We start from the raw sequence: 19,782 nt of genomic DNA, 5'->3' as shown, positions 1-19,782 counted from the left end.
GATGTAGTAAGATACTGAATGAAACAAAGAGTTTAATTTTAAGGTATCGATCACCTTTTCCTTTATATTTCTACACCTTATCTGCCTGGTGGCACCTAACCAGCATTCAGAATGCTGAATATCGGTGAAGAGATGAAAATATTTCTACTATTTGCAAATAGGGCAAGGGTTTATTTGTTTATAATTTATATTAGCAGTGCTTTGACTTTCTGTAATGTTTCCATGTGAAAAGCTGAAAGTTCTCCAGATACACTAGTCAGCTAAGCCTGACAACACCCCTGATGGGTAGGTTAGATATGTATCTGTATATGTAAATTACATCCCTCACCACTGAAGTGCTCTATAGTCTTCCACACAATAGTTATGGCACTTTTGCATGCAAAATTTCTGTGCAGGCAAGACAATTTAACCGTATGAGCTAATGTAAACTGTCGTTGCTCACTTTGGGTGTCCTAGACAGATGAGTATCCTGTTGGACTTTAATCTATTGTTCCAGAATAATGAGATCATTTAACTTGTGTTTTGGATCACTAATATACTCATCTTTATATTACTGCAACTGATTCAAACTAAACTTTTGAATCTTTGAAATGAAATGTGGACTCTTGCCAAGGCCTGCCTTTTGCTCTTCTGTCCTCAGCATATGATCTGTAAATGAAGTTATTATTTCATACTTCTGTCCTTTGGATGCACTACCTGTTTTGTTAATTTGGACTGACAACACTTTGAAACACTATGTCTCATTAGAAGTAGAGTACATCTTTTAACCAGTTGTTTTCAGGCTAAGTTAGAGTCAAGTTATTTCTTGAAGGATCCTAGAGGATCCAAGACTTTTGCAGAAAGTCTTGCTGTCTCTCGATATAATCCTGATTTATATCTTCTTGGAAATTTAAGTCGCAATAATAGAAACTAAATTGAAGCTTCTTTTACTCATAAAACACCTGTTGAGTGTTCATGCTGTTCCTGTACAGTCTCTTCACTCTTACCTGCTTACAAAGAGCCACCTTCTTTTCTTTAGGACGAGTTAATCCATACCTGCACTTTGATTCAGCAAAAATTACCCTACACCTCTACCTCTTAAACAATAGTTTAATAATGAAGAAAAAAACCATTTTAATTATTACTACATTAAACATGTTGATTAAATATGACTTATTATTGATGCTTTCATTTATAAAATATTTTGTAAGTAGCTTTGTGGGTACTTATATTGTTTCTAAACATTCTGGCTCGAGTTAGGTGGGTAAGGTCTTTCATTCACAGATGGGTTTGCTTGAGGATGGGAATTTGGCTCCTACTGAGAAAAGAAATGATGGTGTTAAATATTCTAGCGAATTAGCAGATTTACTTGAAATCCACGTATTTGACATTTGGAGACAACCAAAGAATTGTCCAGGTCTATACGTGAAGATTTACGATTTTGTTTGGTATTTTCAACATAGTATTCGTAGGCAGGGAGAAAGGAAGAGTGGAGGGAGGGAAGAACCACTAACAATGTTGAAAGCTGACAATTACAAAATTTAAGAAGTTTGGTCAACAAATATAATTTACAGCTTATTATAGTTTCATCTCATTAAAATAGAAGTAGTTAGGTTTCACTTGTACACTATGCTAAATGGCCATTTTTATGCTAATATTAATTCAGTATTGTCTGCTGAAACCTTAACTGAACACATTATGCTTGATTTTTTTTTTATGACTGGATTAACTCTTTGATAATAGCAGAATGATTTAAGATAATTTTTATTTTAACAATTAAAAAATAGAAGAATATTTCCAGTAAAAGCTACTGGTCAGTAGCTGTTAATAAATGGAATAATTTTCCCTGTGTGCCTCACTCCATGGAATTAGCAAAATGGAGTGCACAAAATAAAAAGTTTCAAAGGAGTGGATAGAACCAAGCACAGCATCTGAAAAAGGAATGAACAAGTTTGCTTAGGAAACTTGTAACTATTTTTAAGTGTCTGTTCCATTTCTGTTGTAAAGCATGTGAAAATATTAACAGAAGGAAGGTTTGTTTATTTCTCTACTTTTAAACTACAAAAAACACGTGGAAGGTTTAATTTTTTTTCTAAAGTACCATGGCTTCATATTTTCAGTTGTCTGAAGCAATTGGTTTAGATTGTATATTTCATATTGTCTCATTTTAATTGGGTTATTTTGATATGACAGATGACAGCTTGTCCTCTTCAGGAAAACAGATAATTCTTACTGAGATGAAAAGAGATGACTTTAACTCTTCCCATCTGCAATGAAATGTAGCTCCTGATTTCATGATTTTTGTATAACGCTTATGAAATTCTTAATTTCAGCCACTAACAAATGGTCTTTGATATTTGATCTGAAATACAGACACATTTTTAACGCTGTCAGTAGCTAAGGATTAACTCAGTTACCTATGTTTATCATATGGATGTAGCTAACAGAAAGTTTGTGTGTCCTTCACAAGGTGTTGGCCTTCACACAACAGTTATTTGGTGGAATTCTAAGGTCAGTTCTATGCCTAGTTGAACAACCACACGATCTTTATAACATTTGAGGAAAAATGGTATTCCATGTTGTGTCATAACATTTTATATTGCATTCCTTTCATGTGTCTTATTCCATGTTATTACTGGATTTTTTTTTTACAAATTTATTGGAACAGATTTTAAAGAATGAGTTCTTAAACCATCAGTTTTTTAAGAGTGATTTGTTTTATGGTGATGTCAGTATACCCTCTGTTATCCACAAGCAATTTAAAGTTTTCAGAGTTTAACTTCCTTTAAACTGGAAAAAAATACAGCTCATTTGTAATACCTTGCAGATTCAGAACTGGACAAGACCTTCAAGGTGAAATAGCGTTTCTGGTCACAGTAGAAGCATCAAGCACAGAGGCTCATATACCCCACTGATACGTGTGTCTGGGTACTAGGGAAGAAATGTTTCAAAAGTTGGTTTATTTTGCCTTTGTATCCAACTATATTCTCCGTAGGCAAGTAATGCCTTCAGGGGAGAGAGTAGATTTTGTATATCAAATGATTAATTACAGTGTTATTTTTAGGTAGCGTACAACTAAATACTTGAGACGTATGAAAAATAGCAGGTTAACTGTGTTTTTGACTGCTATTTTAAGGGGAAAGTTTGGTTCAGTGAATCTGGACTTTAGTTGTTAATTATGGTATTGACCAAATATTGACCAATTAAAAATCATCTTAACACGTCAAAGTCTAAGATTTTTATGCATCTTAGACCATTTGTGAAATTTTGTTTTCATGGTCTGTGGATTTAAGAATGTCATCTTCCAATATTACTTTTTTGGATAATTCATCTTTAATTGAGTAAGTGTAATAGTTGAAAAAGGAATGAGGCATGTCATCCATACCTACTCTCAGAACTTCAGACAGAGGAACGATTATCCTGTCACATGCAGTATCTAGATACATGCAGAAATGTATGGAAATCAATGCTTAGCTAAACTAAAATTATACATATTAAGGACAAAAAAAGGCAATTTTAATAGTTTGGATTTAGTATATTGTGAAATAACAATGTACATATCATGCCATCCTCCAACAGCAGAATTATTTACTAAAAAAATACTGGTGTGAGGACTTAATATATTTAGCTTTGCATTTGATTGCATCCATTCATCAGCTTCTTTATATTTAGGCATCTAAATAATTTAGATTTCCAACTTCAGATACTTTATTTAATTCTTAAACTCAGATAGAGGTATTTTGTCCGATGTTTTTCAGCTCATGGAGGATCTGAAAGTTCCCAGCAACTTTCTTGAAACCTGTTACTCCAGTGTTTCCTGCCCGTTATGAAGTATCATTTCATGCAACAGATTTCATGACAGAACTGCCCTAACAAACATGGCGTATAACCGCTATTGAGTTCTCATGTTTTGCCTTTTCTCAACATTTTAATTTGTAAATACTGGGTCTGAACCTTTACAGACATTCCAAATTAGCCACAGTGTTTCATTTTCTTGCACTATATTTGGCTCCTGTATATGTCCTACTATATGACACTTTTTTTCATCTGGCATCCCATCATGTCATCTTTGTAGTGTCTTACCTTCTACCAGTCTTCAAATAAAACAAAGAAGCTGTGGTAATAGGCAACAAAAATGATGATAGAATAGCTAGTTTCCAAACAGGTCATAAACCAAATAGACATGGTGAAATACAAATAGTCTTTTTCCCCATCTTGTACTTAGAGTATTGAGATATGGACAAATTTACACCTGGGAGAAAAGTGGGAGAGAAATTCCTGGAATGCTGGGGTCGTGTCATACAGAAAAGCATAGTTTCATGTACAGGCCAAGAGACACCCAGCTCTACATCCATTTATTTTTTTATGTACTTTCAGCCCTTCCACATTTCTTGCTGGTTGTCTCTAATGTTGTGAGAGAGTAGTTTTCTTGACTGTACTTCAACACAAAGATCTTGAAATGGAGATTTGGCAAAGGTTACCAATCAACAAATACCTTTTCTTTCCCTGTTGCTGTTTGGGATTTTGATCTTAAGTGTCCTTGGAATTCTCTTCAAGGCAAAAGTACAGTGGTAGCTGTGCAGTTCCCCCAGAGAATTTCCAAGCCCTTTGAATAATTGCCATAGAAAGTGGTCTCTCCCTCCTGGAATATCTGTACCAGACTGACCTGTCCCATGGAAGTAGGATAATCCTAGGAATTGCCCAGAGAAGGAGAGTAGTTAAATACTGCTGGTTTTTTTTTCCTTTTCTAATCCAACAGTATTTGGAATGTCCAACTCACAGATACTGAAATTACCCTTTCCAAAATTAGGCAGATTTTAATGGGGGATTAGTTTGGGATATTAGACCATCTTTATTTGTTAGGAAGTTATAAGTGGATAAAAAGACAGTTAAGGTGCTATGTTGGTCATCTATATAATAAACATTTTCGAGTTTTAAATGCTGTGATGCTTAAATTATTGCAGCATATGTTGGTAAGCTATATGCTGTACAGTATCTTTAGCAAGAATGGAATCTCTGTAAGCTGTATAATCCGCACAGCCTAATCATATTTCTTTCCATAGGATTGCATTTTACAAGTAGATGTGGCTTGTGGTGAAGTAACTGCCACTGGGAATACCACAGTCACAAAAGGGTATGCATGCTGAGCTGCAGCTGAGCTAATATATGGCTATTTTTGGCAACCAAGCAGGAATGAGAGATTAAGTCATAATAAGGTAGGGATTGTACCAGCTAGAGGCTCACTCGCTTGTTCCATGAAGTAGAAGAAGGATTTTAGAGATGATGATTTAAAGCATTGCTTATGCCCTGCAAAGTGAATATGAAAAAAAGTTTTAAGAGTTTTTTGCCTAATGTACATTTTTGAACCATTAGTTCACGAAATCATGCAGTAAGATGGGATACTCAGGCCATTGTTTCATTCATTATACAATATTAAAAAAACCCCAAAAATTCTGAGAGGCAAAATGAATCTACTTCCTGAAACAGACTACATGACAATGTATCAGGATCTACCTTTAGAACCTGTATTTAGAAAAGATCTGATCAGATAGGTAGTGGCATCTGTATTAAAAAAAAAATCACTAAGGAAAACAAACATATGGGGTAATAACTGCAAGATTTTAAGTTTTTTTCTTTGCATCCTTTGCTGAAATGTTTCATTTCTGCCGTCTCCCACCCCCCAAAAAAAAGGACTGCTCATCTCCTTATGTAGTACTTTCAATGAAGATTTTGATACTTGGAAAATATAAAATATGTAAGCATACTTCTTACTGTGAGTTTAAGTGCACTGCTTTCCTGAAATGCCATTTGCTTTCTATATTTTCACAGGTATTTTACTGGGTATTAATTGAGGGAACAGATGCAGAATGCTGGGCAGGAAGAAGTGCTTTGGGACTCTCATTTGGATATGTAACTATTTATACATGAGATACTTTTTTTCCCCCTGGTTTCTTAAAGAAATGAGGCCTACATGATCATACATATTTGTTTCCCCCTTTTATAGCTTTGGAACCTGTTGTCTGATTTCAACCAAATTTTAGAGGATAGAAGTTTTAAAACTTAAGTTCTTTTAAAAAACAGTGTTGGTTAGAAAGTGCCTTCAGTTTGTGCTCTCCTTGAGGGAAGGACTTCTGTGTCCTGGCAATGCAGCTCCTGGTAGCGGCTGGCCAGGCAAAGCCCTTGCAGAGCTTGCCATCAGCTCAGCGCTTCTTGCCTCATGTACCCTCAAATTGACTATGTGCAGGTGGGTCACTGGAGAGGGAGGTGGCTAAGCTTTGCGTTCTTCATGCAACAACTTACTATTGCAATTCAGGTGTATTGTGAAAATGAAGCCTGTGAAGTCTGTCAATGTGGATGTAGAAACAGTAGAGTCAAAGCATCACCCATGCAGACATGTTCAGGACAGAAACTCACACAGAATGGAGTTTGCCATAATGATGAACCCATATCTCTATTAGCCAGAGATTTTAATCTGTCAACATTATATTCTATTTTCAAAAGCCCCTCATTTAGATCTTAAGTGTTTAAGCTGCCTCTCAACTCTTGAAGGAGAATTCACTTACAGAGTGACAGGCTAGTCCAGTTGTGTTATTCTTTCCCATTATCAATACGATAGGTAACAGCAAGGCTTTAGAAAGCACCAGAAAACCTTTAAAACCTCATCAGAACAACCATGCTACCATAATATTTTCCTTATTGAAAATGTACTCAGTATTTTAACTGTCAGTTACAGAAAACACAGAATGAGATAATTAGAAGCATACCTAAATTTCTGAGAAATCTACTTTTCTTTCCTAGCTATTCACTAGTGCTTGAAGTGCTCTAAAAATGCTGAGTATTCAAGATGCATCAGTTTTAGCTTTCAGGAACGTAAGTTGAGGGCATCAATGCAGTTGAAATGAGATTTGTCATAGTAACAGTGACCACTACAGGCTTTAAGAGAGGTATCATATTTCTGATATCAAAAGAGAATTTGGTATTCTGTACTCTTACCCATGTAAGTTTTGCACTATTGTTAATGTTTGTTAGGGGATACCATGAAGAAAGAGCAATGTGCTTGCACGTCTAGAAAAATATGGAAGACATTTTGTCTAGTGTTCTGAGTCTCTTGAGGGATCCTACATGAAAAGCAAATAGAATCATAGAATAGTTTGGGTTGGAAGGGACCTTTAAAGGTCACCTAGTCCAACCCCCCTGCAAAGAGCAGGGACATCTTCAACTGGATCAGGTTGCTCAGAGCCCCGTCCAACCTGACCCTGAATGTTTCCAGGGATGGGGCAGCCACCACCTCTCTGGGCAACCTGTGCCAGTGCTTCACTACCCTCAGCATAAAAAAGTTCTTCCTTATGTCTAGTCTGAATCTACACTCTTTGAGTTTAAAACCATTATCCCTTGCTCTATCGCAATGGGCCCTACTAAAAAGTTTGCTGCCATCTTTCTTACAAGCCCCCTTTAAGTACTGAAAGGCCACAATAAGGTCTCTCCAGAGCCTTCTCTTCTCTAGGCTGAACAGCCCCAACTCTCCCAGCCTTTCCTCATAGGAGAGGTGTTCCATCCCCCGATCATTTTTGTGACCCTCCTCTGTACCCGCTCCAACAGGTCCGTGTCTCTCCTGTACTGAGGACTCCAGAGCTGGATGCAGTACTCCGCAGAGCGGAGTAGAGGGGCAGAATCACCTCCCTCGACCTGCTGGCCATGCTGCTTTGGATGCAGCCCAGGGTACAGTTGGTCTTCTGGGCTGTGAGTGCACATTGCCGGCTCACGTCCAGCTTTTCATCCACCAGTACCCCCAGGTCCTTCTCGGCAGGGCTGCTCTCAATCCCTTCATCCCCCAGCCTGTATTGATACCAGGGGTTGCCCTGACCCAGGTGCAGGACCTTGCCCTTTGCCTTGTTGAACCTCATGAAGTTCACATGGGCCCACTTCTTGAGCTTGTCCAAGTCCCTCCGGATGGCATCCCGTCCCTCTGGCATGTCAGCCACACCACTCAGCTTGGTGTCATCTGCAAACTTGCTGAGGGTGCCCTCGATCCCACTGTCTATGTCATTGAGGAAGATATTCAACAGTACCGGTCCCAATACGGACCCCTGTGGGACGCCTCTCGTCACCAACCTCCATCTGGACATTGAGCCGTTGACCACTACCCTCTGGATGCGACCATCTAACCAATTCCTCACCCACCGGACAGTCCGCCCATCAAATCCATACCTCTCCAGTTGAGAGAGAAGGATGTTGTGGGGGACCGTGTCAAAGGCCTTACAGAGCTCCAGATAGACATCTGTAGCCCTTCCCGTTTCCACTGACGTAGTCACTCCATCATAGAAGGCCACCAGGTTGGTCAGGCTGGACTTGCCCTTGGTGAAGCCACGCTGGCTGTTTCCAGTCACCTCCTTGTCCTCCTTTTGCCTTAGCATAGCTTCCAGGAGGATCTGTTCCATGATCTTCCCAGGCACAGAGGTGATGCTGACAGGTCAGTAGTTCCCAGGGTTCTTCTTTCTACCCTTTTTAAAAATGGGTGCAATGTTTCCCTTTTACCAGTCACTGGGGACTGCACCCGATTGCCATGACTTTTAGGAAGCTAGAATCAAAGATTTTTATGTGAGACTTTCATGAATGGATGCTCTTTCATTTTCAGGAGAAAAATACCTGATTTCTTTGAATTCTTTTTGTTTACATTAGAAGTCAGGACAGGGAAATAAATGAAGCAAATCATGTGGGGAATACAATATGTTCAGCAATATATTTTGTTACTGCGCAGAGGTTTTCGACTACTGAATGTCAGAATTTGTTATGCACTGTGAAATTAAATGGCAAATGTCAGAGAGTTTTTGTTTTCCAGATACGTACCTGCAGTGATGGGAAATGGTTGACTGCAGAGTCTAAGAGGATTCTTGTTAAAAAAACCCAAATTTTAAAAAAGTTACTCGTGATAAAGATGTGCTTCAGAGGGTAATAGAGATGTCATGTTTGTGGATCCTTTGTCATTGCAGAGTTTTAAGGGCAAGTTAAACCCAACATCTGCTAGGCAGATTTAGCTACAGTTCTATTGGATTTTCTAATACTTCTCTGTTGGAGCTGCGGTGGCAAAAAAGAACAAATCAATGGGGTTTAATTGGCCACTTGGACCTTCAGGCTGGAAATTAGAGTACTCCTGAACTGTATCAGACAAGGGAGGCTCTGGAACAGCCTTCCAATAGCATATTGGAGAAAAGTATGAAAGTAATTGATTGTTGCATGTTAAAAATAACTGAAAAGGGTTGTATGATGTGGAGCCTGTGACAGCAGGGCAACTAGACTGTGTCACCCAGAATGTCCTTTCTACTTTTAAGTTTCTTTCTGGTGAATGTATTCATTTAACAACATTTTTTTTTGTCACTTTAGGAGTTTAAGTCATCTTTGGATGTATTTCTGAAAAATAACTCCAAATTATATTCTGTGGAGTCTGCTATATTTGTCTGTAATGACTAAGTAGTACTACCTCTCATTTCTGAGGACTAAACTTTGGGAGTAACAGGGATCTGCTAGAATGGCTTTAGTGTTGCAAATGGTATATTTCAAGTAGTTCCTGTATTGTATCTGTAATATAAGTAATACGTAAAATGTGTAAATATAATGTTTAAGTATATTTTAAATTATCTTTGATACTTATTTGGGTTCTCTTTCTATTTCCACTAATAATGTTTTTCTTTTAAAATAATGTATTCATTATTTACCTGTCTGAAAATAAATTGCTAGCTAAACTTTTCTTAAAGTTACTAAAACAAGGAAAGAGAGGTTGATGCAACCATCAACAAAATAGATTATTCATCTAATAATAGATTCAGGAAGATGATTCAAAAAGTCATTTAAACCTTTGAAAATGGGACTGATACCAGTGGAAAATATTTGTACCAAGTTATTTAACCTCATTTTAGTAATTCTTTGAAAATGTGGTGTCAGTCAATATCAGTAGCAATTTTGGCTTAAATTGCATGAATAGTTTCAACGTGTAAAAAGGTGGCGCATAGGAGGAAGTAGTTCTGTGCTGGAGCAGTCTGCCAAGCTCAAATGGGAGTTTATGGTTTTGTTAGCATCTTCATCTACCAAAAATATCACCAAGGATGCAGAGATTTATATTTAAGTTTTCTCCCATTCCATAGCCCTGTAGAATGCCCTAAAAGCTAGGCCAGGTAGTAATCTTATGGGTCTTTACTGCTGTCCTTTTTTCTGAGCTGTTATGTTTTATATAGAACGCTCCCATAGTAGTTGTTCTATATCAAGGTGAATAGGGCAATCTGCAAACAGCAGAAGCAATTTAATATAGATCCTATTGTCTCATGGCTGAGCTGTTTAATAAATTATGATGCCCCTAGTAGCAGCTTCTTATCGCAGTGTTTTTTCATGTCAGTGAGAAAAACAGATTAAAAATAATTTATGAATAATCCAAATTGATTTTAATTTTTTTTAAATGAGATAATTGAATCAAAAATCTAGTTACTTCAGCAGCGTTATTTGCAAACTTCTTTTCCCTTTTCCTTGTTAGTTTATATTATAATCTTTTAATACACAGGACTCATATCTCATTTGGATCAAAAAACTAGCACACAACCAAGCACAAATGCTTTCTGCAATTGAATGTAACTTTGATGATAGCTTTCAATTTCACTATGCTGTGTAATTCAAGTATTTTCAACCTGATCTGTTACGAAATATCTCTATAAAATAGTCTCAAAATAATAATCTATTAAATATAAAGTATACCATGTGCTTAATATCTATGCATCACAGATCTAATAATTTTATTATTTCTGCTGAAGATTTTCTGCATTGTACTGTATGTCCAGACAAAATACATCTTTTTCTGAAATTTCTGATTTCTAATGTTTTCTAATAAACTAAGTAACTGAAAGAAATGTAGTAGGCTTTTTTGCTAACATGCTAAACAGATACTACCAACTTGGATATCTTTCACTGACAGCCTAATTTACTCTTACATTATTCATGGCTTATTTAGGTGAAATTTTATATCACTTTAGTTCCTTTGTGCATATTCTGTCAGGAGCAGTAGTGTAATATGTGAAATACAGTGACAGGCATACTAGATTTCTTCTGTCTCTTTCAATTATATAAATAGTTTCTATTTTGATTTAGTTTGTGTATTTGGCAATACCTTACAATGTTTTTGCTTCTTCCTCACTATAGACAAAGGATAGATTGATGTTTTAAAAGGTGTTTGTTCAACAACTTCCATATAACTTTCCAAGCATGTAATTTGTGTCATATTTAAGAATGCTTTCACCTTTTTTATTTCTTCAGTAATGTTTGGTACATTTGTTGCTCATTTGCATTTTATTTCACTTTTCACAGTTATTTTCAATACTTTTATGGTGATATTGTCAGTTACTTATATTTCCTATGAAATACTTCTATCTTTTCTTCATAAGACAAAATTGGTACCTCTGCTACATTTTTCCTATATTGTTCTTGCTGCACATCTTGCTGTAAGCATTATAGAACACCGATACCAATACATACAAGATTGAAAACATGATGACTGTTGCTGGAACCTAATAAAGAGTTTTCCAGCTTTAATTTGTTAAGGGTAGTGGATGCCTGAGAAAACGTTTTCCAGAAATGATAAGCTAGTAAGCCTATGACCTTCTTTTCTTGTTTTTTTTTCCCTCAATCGAGATGTAATTAATTTCTTTCGCAGAAGTTTCAGAATACTTATTTCATGATTTTTCTCTTGCATACCTTACTTCTGCATTAGACTGTGACTATAACTGTCAGAAAGTTTCTATTGAATTACATTCTCATGGGTGAGAAGAAGCAGGCTTTTAGTACCCAGTAGGGCTTTTTAGCTCTATATGTGATTAATAGGTCAGTTCTGAGTTCTCTTAGTACTATTTCAGTGCCTCATAATCCAGCTCTGCTGTAGCTAATTTCATTGAGACGTCAGCAGCTATTATTCTCACTAACGTTACTGGTATTACTCTTAAGGACCCATGTGACTGCTCTTCTCCTCTTTCTCTAGTCCTAATGATATCTTTAACTTTGCAACAGATCAGACACCTGTTTCAATGTTATTAGACTTCATTTCTACCGTGTCATGACTTAGCCCCTTGACCTTGACATTCACATTTTATTAAAAAGAGAATCGTGCAGATTTTCTGAACTAACTTTTGATGAACAAGGCCCTGTGTACTCATCGCAGTCAGGCAGAAACAAACAAAAAATCCAGCCAAAGTAATTTAACATCATTGACCACATTAACTACGGAATAATTTTATGGATCTGCAAACAAGATAAAAGGGTACATTGCTACAAGGAACATAAAGATAATTAAAATCCTCCATTGCAAATGGTCTTTTGCTTTCTAGTAGACATGAATCTGTTTTGACTGAATATTAAATAGAATTCTAATTTGAAGGGGTTGAAAGATAGTGGATACAGTGGAAACCCCAAAACTCAAGGTAGTTTTAGGGGAAAGCTTGATTAGGTTATGAAAGGAATTAGATGGGATGATGATGGTCCAGAAGTTCTCTAAAATCCTGTTTGATTCTAACAACAAGTTGCAAATGTGGGTAATTGGAAAATTGTGTCAGTGTTAAAAAATCACTTTGCAGAAGCACCACAAAAGTAGTTGCTGTCTCTGATAGAGTTCTGTTGAGAGAAATTATCTCAAAACATATATGACAAATTGCTATAATTGTAGGAGCAAAGCACACTGCATACTTGATTTTTTTTTTCTTCTATCAAAAGTGTTTTTTGACAATTTAAACAGCTCTTTCATTTCTAGTGGCAGCAATGAAAACCTATGTCAGGGTTCTCAAATGGCCTACTTAATGTCTTTGAAAATTGTGAGGTAATCAGTTCAGTGATTTTTTTTTTTTTTTTAAATCTGCAGAATCAAGACTTCACACTAAGATTTTTTGAATGAGGTTTGTTTTATAATTATAAGAAGATTAAATATCATCTAGTGTTAGTGTTTCACTTTGCCTTCCCCCTTCTTTTTCTCTAACAATTGCTTACAGGGTTCAAGTCAATGTTCAGGTCTTTAGCATTTAATTCTTTCTCTTTAAGGTGATATAAATATGTGTTGCCCCTGAAAGGGCCAGTCATTCCTTATCCTCAGCCTTGGATACACACGGTCATGCCTTTCCAAATACTGGCACTGCTGAACACAGAGAAACATACTGAGACAGATTGGGGAAAATTAGAAAGGCATTTCTAATGCCTTTGGTTCTCCTGTGTTTGCCTACAGTCTATATTTTATGTTCATTAGTATCCATTTAAGAAAACTTGTTGTTTTGGAATTATTAGCCTCTTCTTCCCCAGATGTGTGGGGCGGGGTTCTTTCACTTTTTCCTTTCACTGCAATTTGTTTCTTATCTGAAATCTGATCTATTGAAATCAACATGCTTGAATGAAAATTCTTTGTTTGAAAGTGGGAATTTAAAATAATCCAGATCCCCCACCTTTCCCTACCCCACAAAATGCTACCCTACCCTTTCTTCATCAAAAATTCAGGGCTTTATTTTTTTTTTTAATAAAGTACAATAAATCATCACTTGCTGGCACAAGAAATTGGTTTTTTGAACCAGTGAAATAATCAGTTTCTAATTTTAGAAAATATGGGCAGAAGTCAAAGAGAGCTAAGCTTGCTAAATATCCATCCAAGTCATGGCATTTATTAATTGTATGTGCCCAACTCCAGGTTGCAAGCTGAAAATTGTGTCTGGATAGCTTTTTATGTAATGTAATATTCCAGAATTATTATATTTTAGCTATCCCCCAAAATTAGTAAGCTGATTGTTTGCAGGCTTTTCAATGTCAAAACAAATTCCTGAGGATGAACATTTTGCCTTTTAGGAATAAGAAACAGAAGATGCTGTGTTAAACACCTTATTTTATTGTGTTAAACAGTACACTGAATACCGTTAGCGTTTCTGCCTGGAAGTGACCTCCCCTCCTGTATAGGAGGAACAGCATATTGACACTGGGCTGTTGTGTTCTCAGGGATTCTCTAAAGTCTTTATCTGCTATGCTGTGGCAAGGAAAAGCCCCACGGCCCAGCATTCAACTCAGTCAACTGTGTGTGGTGGAAGACCTAAGGCTTACACTCATCAGAGCCACGGTGTGCTTAATACTGGCGATAATGTCCTCTGTAAAAGGATGGTTATTGTTGGCGATCAAACCCTTGTCTGTTTAATCACATTCTGAATAATTTTGAAAGTATGTTTTTACAAGATATTAAATATCCTAAAATTACACATTGTTAATAATGCCCATTAAAAGTGTAGGGCTGATCTCAGTAACAAAGTCTCTGATACCATTCTGAAACTATTGGATTAATTGTTCCCCTGTGAATCAGTGTTTCAGCAGGGTTCTTAAAGTACATTGTTTTCTCGTATTCTTTTCAGAGCCAATTATTAATCTTATAGATTAAATCTTAATAATTCTATTATAAGAGGTGCTTTTTGTTGAGCCTGCCCTTTGCATGAGTCATGAAAATTAAATATTTTAAAAAATATATATAAATTAGACACTGGCCTCTGTTTTCATACACTAATTATTCTTAAAAAGCTATATAGCCACTGTCACTCTGTGGCTTAAATGCTTTGAGAAGGTACATTTTACAAATCTGAGAGTTATATGCCAATCCAAATATTTGAATTTTCACTAAATCTCATCTAAGAAGATTACTTAAAAAGTTGGCATTTTGCATTTGACCTGGACTTCTTTTTAAATGCAGATTTTTTAAGATGGGAGACAGTAGGTAGAGTCCTCAGAATCCTCCAGGGTTATCTTTTAATTTAGGACACATTTCAGGTAATAAACAGAAGTGACTCATGGATCAGAATATAGGTTGAGGGAGTAATCAAATGTAAGTCTATAGGTTATCAAGCTTGATGCTGATAATTATAATTGGTTAACTGTGCATATAGCTAGCATTTTTTTGAGAAACCAAGACCTTTTGCTTAATTTTGATGCACCACCTATTACTCTTTCCTAGAAATAAGAAACAATTAAAAGAAAAATTGCATGCAGATAGACCTGGATTGGAATATGTCAGTCTTCTACAGAACTCGTAGAAAGCTGGAATTGTTCTGGGAGTATAGGTAGGAAGATCTGGCTGGATTTTTTTTTTCCTGAGAAAATGGTATAGATCCTTTTCTCAAGAAATAGATGGCAGGAAGGCTCCTGCATCCAGCTCAACCAGAAAAGGTAATGTATGAGATTGCTAAAACTAGGAAAGAAGCAGTAATACAGTTTCAATTTTTACTGGGATTTGCTGTATGATTTATTATTCTTGCATACCATTCTTTAAGAAAATTATTATTTCTAAAATTTTTCATAAATTTTATTTGTCAGCTTTGGTCAGACATGGCTTTCTTGCAATTTTCAGAAAAGCAGAAGAAATTCAAGAGAAAAAAAGTGCTATGCCTTGTCTGTCATTGGGAGGGCTTCATACGTATCACTTTGTATAGGTGTGTAATGGAAACAGAGTCTTTGCTCAACCAAATTTTGAAAACTACCGTTAAGAGATGAGTCTCATGTTTCTTCAAGCTGGTTCTTTCCACTGTGAAGTACCTTCCTGCATCATGGTTTTCTTCAACAGATACAAGCTAAGGTTATTAGCAATAAAAATACATTAATGTAAAATTTGAGGGGGAATAAGATGGCCTATAAATCTCAAAGGTAGCAATATATTCCCAGTGTGCTAAAAGGCACAGTTCCATCTACCGTGGTTTTCTCTCACTGCTTGTTTATTGTACCACTAACGTGAAACATAACATAAGATATATACAGAGTGTGATTGTTGGAAGGATTAAAAACATAATGTGATGCAATACTTGAAAAAGAACTTTTCACTTTTCCATGCTCCATTAAGCATCCTGTTTGTTTGTCAGTCATCAGAACACTAAAGCGGTGTCTGTTTTTAAGTTTATTTTATATTTGGCTGTATTTTTATTTCATTACTGGAAAAAAAAAAATAAAAGATCTGCCAACATTTTCAAACAATGTAACATAAAAATGGAAACAACATATTTACAAGTATATTTTTGGAAAAAAAAAACCCCTTGTGTTGTTGTAACAGGTGAAACTATAACAAAGCTTCTTCTCTCATATAGAACCTTTGGAGGAAATAGTGAAATAGCTGTAATGTCAACCTAGTATCTTAATTTTGGTGCTTTTTTATAGCAGAGAATACTACCGCTATATGCAATATGACATTAGCAGATGTGAAGCACTGAGACTTATAGGGTGGCTTGCAGGAAGGAATATGTGTCAGACGTTAATGAATAAATAGAGAATTTTCAAATACTGAAAGACAGCTTTGTTCAATTCTGCCTTCTTCTTGGCATCCTACTTGATATGTTTGACACCAGTTCTCCTTGGTTATGATTCTGTTGCACAAGTCACATTAGATCTTGATTTGGGAAGGAACACAAAAGGTTGTAGGCCACCAAAGTGTCTTCTGTGACAGTTCATGTGGGAAGATTATAGATAAATCTGAAGTTTGAATATCCCCCAGATCTCCCTCGAGGACATAGTGATTTTCTGTGACTGTCAGCGATGGAGCTAGGAAGATAGAAGACAGATTCTAAGCAAAATGCAAAATGTGTATTTTAGTTCTTATTTAAACTATAGGAATTTCAATTTTTTTTTTTTTTTCAGTTGTGAAAATGATAGAATGTAGACCTTCCACTATATATAGGAATTAGAAGTTGCTTTTGGGGAAGAAAAAAAATGTGTAACATGCAACATTCATTTCCCAGAAGCTGGAAAATGGTTTTCTCTTGTCTTAGGAAATCTGGAATTTGGATCTGCAGTTCTAAGGTTCTTACTGTCATTTTGTTTAATAATGACCCAGTTGTATGATGGACACTATTCTAGAGAGAAATCAGGAACCATCCTATTTCAAATACATTTTTATATTTACATGAATGGCTTATTATTCAAAATAGTTCTTACCTGAAAAAGCTGAAGGTTTATTTCTTTTTATTTCGTTATTTATTCCTTATTTCCTTATTTATTCCTTTTATTTCTATATTTTTCAGGATATTTGATTTTAATAGTAAATGACTGATTTAATATTGTGTTTTCTGTGAGAATATCAAAATGCATTTTGGTAAGGTAATTAGTAACACTTCTTTCTGTTTACCAAATTTACAGAGGGATAAATGGAAGCACCAAAAGCACTTTCTGCTGTAGTGGGTTTTTTTAAGAAACATCTTACCTGTTCTTTACTATTACAGTTGAGTGTAAACATTATAATCAAGATTAAAATTTTTGTTTTCATGGTAGGCGTTGTCAAAATTCATAGTAAGATGTAATCCCTGCCTCAAAGAGTTTAATCTAAATGCAGGGGCAGGGGTGGGGTGGAAATTCAAAGACAGAGAGAAGTGCACACCAAGGGCAAAATGGTGGTGGGGCCTGGAGTTAAACATCTTCTTTCTAAATCTTTAGATCATGCTAGCTGTCATCTTTTCCAGATGAAGTTGTTTTAGTTCAAGCTTATTGTACATGCTCAACCTATGTTGTGTAAGAGTACTCTAGGAGTAGATGTAATGGTTGAAACCAAGGATACCTCTAGACTGGTATTCTGGCTGTAAGCAGATATCCACAGGAGTAAGCGCAATATGATACTTCCCACAAGTACTCTCCCAGCCTCCAACTATTTTCAGCTCAAATATTTCCTAAGTTTTTGTCCAGTCTCCTCTGGAAGCTATGTAAACTTTTTCATCTACAACATCCTTTGGTAGGGAATCCCCCAAGCCAGAACAGCCTGTTGTATGGAGAACAACCTCCCTTTTCGCTTGGAATGCAGATCTTACCAGGTTATGTTATGTTAAATCATACTTTTGTCCCAACTTACTTACTGAAATTTAGATTTGTGAAACTTAGTGAAGGAATGCTGGGTACTGTTGTTAGATATTATCAGTTTCTCACTAAAGAAGTGGTTATGTCATATGTAAAAAAGAAATTATGTTTGAGGCTGACAGTAGTTGTCTGCCAGCCTGTAACCTTGATTTTACCCTCTTTGGGATAAGATCGTTGAGAATGAGAAAAACAACCCTGGATGTCACACAGTTCTTTGTCTTTTATTTATCTGTGTTCAAATGTGGATAGAATGATAGTACCTGATAGCAAAGATGACTATAAATTGTTTGTTTGGGGTTTTTTCTATTACCATTTTAAATATTGTTGCAGTAGAAATTTTATTTTCCCAGTTAATTTTTTTCTGTTTTGTCATTTACACTATAGGGAAAACATTTATGGCTGGGGGCTTATTTCCTTTCAGACTCAGCTGTAAGTGGGAATAGAGATATAAAGCCAAAACCCTTTTAAACCCACTTTTGAAGGCAATGTCAGGACAAGCAATTGTCCATCCTTACTTTGTGTACCTCCATATAGTGGGATGTAATAATGTTATTAATCTGATTCAGAGTTAAAATATTTACATATCTCTTTAAAAGTGTTTAAATACTTTCCTGGCTGTACCAGGCCAACTTCTTGCCTTTTAAATCTCAGGTGTTCAAAAAGTATAACAATGGGGGATATGGAAATAACCAGTTACATTCTCATGAGTTTGTTATGCACATGCAAATTGAATAGTTGCAAAGATGCTTTCTAATAGAATCCCTGTTTCCTCCCGTTAAAGATTACAGAATGTACTCAAGCATAATTTCACATGCAGCTGTTTGAATAAATTTAGCACCATATAAAATTCACTTTTGTTGCAAAAAGCAAAACTGCTGTTTATGAACTTATGTGAAAACAAACAAAATCATGTTAAAAACAAGAAGGTTCGAAGGATCCAAAAGTTAGGAAATGTTACAATTCTGGTGACTTGCACCGTATGGTGACGTTAAAGTTGGCATTCCCATGTGTGCAAGTGACTTGTTCCAAATGCACGAAGGCATACTATAGCCTCCACAGAACACCTTATTCCTTCACTGCGTTGGCAGTTGCCCAGTATTTCTTGTTCAGTAGACAGCCCTGCACTTCTTTCTCAAAATAAATAATTTAAAACCTGCACCAGACTCAAAATGGCCTACTTCTTCATGAGATTTCCTTAGCTCTTCCCATTGTAGAATCTGGGTGCTTTACAAAGATTAAAGGATGTGCTGTAACAGCACTGACAAAATATCGTTAGATCCATTCTACAGATGGGGATTTGAGGTATGAAGAAGTGTCTGCTAATGTGGAGTAAGTAATTTGAAGTATCCAGAGACTAATTATCCAGCATTTCTAGTACTTCAATAGTACAAAATGTAATCCAAATACTGTTCAGATCAGCTTCTTTTGCAGTTGGGAATACTCTGCGTTCCTACTAATCTATCTTCAAAATTCGGAGCTAAGTAGCCCCAAAATTGAGGGAGGGTACCTACGGAGATCATCTGTGAAGGGTGTGAATGGGTGTAGGTACCCCATTATCGCATGGGAGCTCAGAACCTCATTCTACAAAACTACTATGTCAATAATGAACTACCTTGGGATATGTACCCAGCACAAGAATTTTCTGACTGGATGGATAATTTTAGGCAAAGATATAAATAGCTGAACAATAACATCTTAAAAGAAATATCAAGGAATGTTAGCTATTAACAGTGCTGATAGTTTTGTCAAAAGAGCTTCCTTTGAAATGTAAATGTAGATTAGTAATAGATTCTGTCCCTCCCGTATATGAATAATTTGCACAAGAAAGTAGCATTTTATGCATTTACTTTTTTTAAATGGAATTAAAGAATGACCATCAAGTTACTCCTTAAATACACCTTTGTCTCTTAAGAAAACTGTTTTGCTTTTCCAAGG

The 19,782-nt window shown here is 36.0% G+C and overlaps 1 protein-coding gene across 3 annotated transcripts in view; it reads left to right on the top strand.

The window, feature by feature from the left end:
- The window catches only part of PDE4D (phosphodiesterase 4D), a 436,186-nt gene that overhangs the window by 127,165 nt on the left and 289,239 nt on the right, over positions 1 to 19,782 (top strand). The window lies entirely within an intron of this gene.

The sequence above is a fragment of the Aptenodytes patagonicus genome, chromosome Z, assembly GCF_965638725.1.
Source record: "Aptenodytes patagonicus chromosome Z, bAptPat1.pri.cur, whole genome shotgun sequence".
Lineage (NCBI taxonomy): Eukaryota > Metazoa > Chordata > Aves > Sphenisciformes > Spheniscidae > Aptenodytes > Aptenodytes patagonicus.
Note: the sequence above shows the minus strand (reverse complement) of the source record. Positions and strands in the feature narration are given on the sequence as shown.